We start from the raw sequence: 4,461 nt of genomic DNA, 5'->3' as shown, positions 1-4,461 counted from the left end.
GCTGTTTATTTCCCTCCCAAATCCACAGTGGATTCCTGTAAGTTTTTTATTTCAAATCTTGAAAATGTCGTAACGTCCTTTCCTGACTGTGCGTTTATTGTCTCTGGGGATTTTAATCTTCCTGGGATAAACTGGTCGGATGACCAAAATGGTGTAATTTACTCGACCTCTATCAACTGTCATGCTCGTTGTATCCCTGAAAGTTTTGCTTACCTTAATTTTGTCCAATTGAACGAGGTCAAAAATTACCATGGTTCTGTTTTAGATTTGGTTTTTAGCAACAAAAGTGATATGATTATTATGAGATCTGATGTGTATGTTGTTCCTGAAGATGCTACCGTTACCACCCAGGCTTAGTTTTTGAAACGGTTTTAGCCCCAGTTCCGATTAACCAAGATTTGAACCATCCCTTCTTAAATTTTAAAAGAGCAGATTTCTCCAAAATTGAACAATTTTTATTGTCTTTTAATTTTAGAGACACTATTAGCTCTTTAAATACAAATGAAGCCACTAATGCTTATTATGATGCTCTTCACTTTTGTATTATTAGTTTCATCCCGCAGGTGGTATACACGAAGTCAAAGTATCCTTCTTGGTTTACTAGTGAACTAAAAAAATTGACATTTCAAAAAAGGAAAGCACATGGCACCTACAGGGCTTCGATGTCCTCTATTGACTACTCCACTTTTTCTCTGCTCCGATCGAAGTTTAAATTTCTCTCTAAGAAATGTTAAGTGAACTATATTAAACGAATAGAAGCATCTATCTGTACTAATCCCAAATCCTTTTGGGATTTTGTGTGGAAAAATAAAAAAGGTTCCAACATCAATTCACTTGTAAAATTGAATGGTGTTTCCCAGTGTTGATAAAACTACCGTGTATGAACTTTTCTCAAAGCATTTTAGCTCCGTTTTTTCACCTAATAATTTAAATGTTGAACTCAGTAGTATTAGTGGTCTACCATATGAGCTTCCTTCAACTTGCAACATTACCCTAAGTGACGTTGGGTCTATACTCTATTCGCCGTAAGATGACCCACTTGCGCGCATGCATACTGAGCCGCCGGAACGTTCAGAACCCCCGCGTTGTAGACCGGTGGTCTGTGTTGTATTCGGCAACCGACGGTGCTCGTCGTAGTAGGCAGCTGCCACCGTGCATACAGAATGTTTTACAAAATAATTGTTACTAATTAATCTATTAATCTATTGCGCACGTTCGCGGAGATAGTGTCGACTGTCGATAGTCGATACGTCGTTAAGATAATCAAATCACTACGTATACGCCAGGTGCGGTAGCGATGATCAACACTAGCGCTCCGAAGACGCGGTGGCCTGCGGAGCAACGACCGGTTTTCGTCGAGCGAGTGGGTCAACTTACGGCGAATAGAGTATAGTCTAGCCCAGGGGTTTTCAACCTGTGCGTCGCGGCTCCCAGGGGCGTCGCCGGTTATTATCAAGGGAGCCGCGTTCGCAATAGAAACTAAAAATAAAATTTCGGCGCACCAATACGTATTACATGTTGCATGTGTGAGATAACCGTCGATAACCGTGTTTGCGATATCGAGTAATAGCATATTTCGATTACTATTTACAATTAGGTAGGTACTTAATGATTTGCCTCTAATAGTCTAATATAATCTATCAGTTGTAAAACGCACACCGCTGTCGCCTGTCTGTTTTGTATTCAGTGTGTTATATGCGCTACGGCTACGTATATCGACCGATATTTATTACGATCTTTTTTTGTTCTGTGTTATTTGTTGTGTATTTTTTCTGTAATAATAGTAGTTATAACTATGGATAAGTTTTTGAATTCTAGTAGAAAACGTGATAATCCAGAAGTAATTTCAAATATTGAAAAGAAACAAAAAATCAGAAAATATGATGATTGTTATTTGAATTTCGGATTTACTAGCACTGTTGTTGCAAACGTAGAACATCCCCAGTGTGTTGTTTGTTTGAAAGTAATGGCTGTAGAAAGTATGCTTCCAAATAAAATGAAACGCCATTTGGAGACAGTTCATGGAAATTTGGTGAACAAACCACGTGATTATTTCGTATCAAAATTAAAAGCTATGGCTCAACAAAAACATATTTTTACAAAACAAGCTACAATTCCTTCTAAAGCACTACTTTCTTCCTATAAAGTAGCTTGGCGAATAGCAAAGAGTAAAAAACCTCATACTATCCCATTAAAAATTAAAATTATTATTAATGTATTAATTTTTTAATTGTATGTAAAAAAATGTTTCCTATTATTAATACCTAATTACATGTTTATCATTAAATAAAGTTAGATTAAAATTATTATAAGTAATGTAAATTTGTTTATTTTAAATGTTCGTATGGGAGCCGTATATTTTATTTCAAAATCAAAAGGAGCCGTGGACCCAAAAAGGTTGACAACCACTGGTCTAGCCAAATTACGTCTCACTAATTTAGTTGGATAGAGCTTGGAGACAAAACATTTGCAAAATAACTGGACCGACACGCAAGGAAAAACAAGGGACTATATATAAATCACTAAAAGTTCAGTCAATGTGTGATGAAAATAAATTTAATAATGCTTTAAAAGAATTTAACCAGGAAGCTAATAAATGATCCAGACACTAAAGACTTTGGTAAATATTTTGATCGCATGTATGGAAATGGAGTTAGTTCGTGGGCGTATTGTCATCGGAAAGGTCTAGGTGTAAATTGTAATATGCATCTAGAATCTATGCTTAAAACAATAAAATATCATTATTTAAACGGATCCAAAGTTGGGCGGTTAGACAAAAGTATAACAACTATTAGAAGATATACCCGCGATAAAAAAGTTGAAAGAATAATTAACCCTTTGTAGACTGGCGGGACTTTAAAGTTATTGACTTTAAAATTATATAAAATAGTACATTCATTTTATAACGTTGGTAACACCTGTCGGGACTTTTCAGTCCCATATATAATCAAAAAAAAAATAATACTATTATCACAATCATACGTTATCAGTGTTTTTATCTGTGTCGAAAATTTCAATTACGCGTTCACGTGTGTATGGTAAAGTGCTGACGAAAATCACAACTGGAAATTAATTTTGAAGGTAATGATGCACTTTTTTTACTTATTATTGTGTAATAATATATAAGGAATGTATAAAAACATTTTATACTTGTAATTTTAACTTTTTATACATATTAGATTGTATTTTGTTGGTGGGACTTGAATGGCCCGTCAGTCATTTAGATTTTTGCATAAAAGATCTGTCGAAATAAAATACATTGATTTTCGAAACTGTTTTGTTTCTAACATGCAAAGAAGATGAAACCGACTACTATTGAAGAAATAGAATGCATGCTAGAAGAAATTCCCGATGATGCTGCATATAACTCTGACATTGAAGATTGTTCAGTTGATGATGAATTTGACCCATCACATAATGTTACTTCATTTGTTGATTTTGATATTGAAAATATGGGTATGCTCTCAAGTATAAAATTAGTTTGATTTATTATAATATTATATATATTTTTTAGAAATCGTATGTGTTAATGAATTGGGAGTTTTGGAAAGCTCAACTGATTTTTAGCTACTAACAACATCTAAAGAAGATTCTGAAAAAAATGTCAATAATATTGGTATGTTGTAATTAATTATAAAATAAATTAATTTTATTTAATTATATATTTGTTTTTAGACATATTGAATGTTGACTTGGGAAATGTGAGTACACAAATTAAAAAAAATCAAAAGGCTGGACAAATTTAAAAAAAAAGTTAGTTCAACTGCAATAACACTCAGGGAAGTAAATTCTGATTCAGCTGTTGAGGACCATGCATTCAGTCCTGTGTGGAAAAGAAAATTTAACATTCCTACGTCAAGGCCTGAGTACAATCTACGAACAGGAGCTAACGAAAGTTCATTTTTGAACTGTAATACTCCAACTTATGTCTTTTTAGTGTTCATAGATTGTATTTTAGAGGACATAGTATATCAGACAAATCTTTATGGAACACAAAATGGTAAAAACTTGAATATTAAAAATGAAAATATGCTAGCATTTATTGGTATAAATTTTATTATGGGATACAATCGCTTACCTTCGTGGAAAGACCCAGTGGAATCAATGCCCAGTGCTTTATTTGATAAGATTCTTGTAAATCTACATTGTAATGACAACTCGGCTCTACCACATAACAATAAAGATAAAGTATTCAAATTAAGGCCAATGATAGACAAAATGAATTCCGTTTTCAAACACCATTATTTTGGGACAAGGGAAGTGAGTGTAGACGAAAGCGTGATCAAGTTTAAAGGTAGATCGTCACTAAAACAGTACAACCCAATGAAACCAATTAAAAGAGGATATAAACTGTGGTGCCTAGCTTACCAAAAAGGTTATATTATGAATTTTAAAGTCTATCAAGGCAAAGAAGAATTAGTGAATTCTAGTTTTGAAAAATATGGACTTTGGGAACGTGTT

This window comes from Myzus persicae, unplaced genomic scaffold (assembly GCF_001856785.1).
Source record: "Myzus persicae strain clone G006 unplaced genomic scaffold, MPER_G0061.0, whole genome shotgun sequence".
Lineage (NCBI taxonomy): Eukaryota > Metazoa > Arthropoda > Insecta > Hemiptera > Aphididae > Myzus > Myzus persicae.
This window is presented reverse-complemented; position numbering follows the sequence as displayed.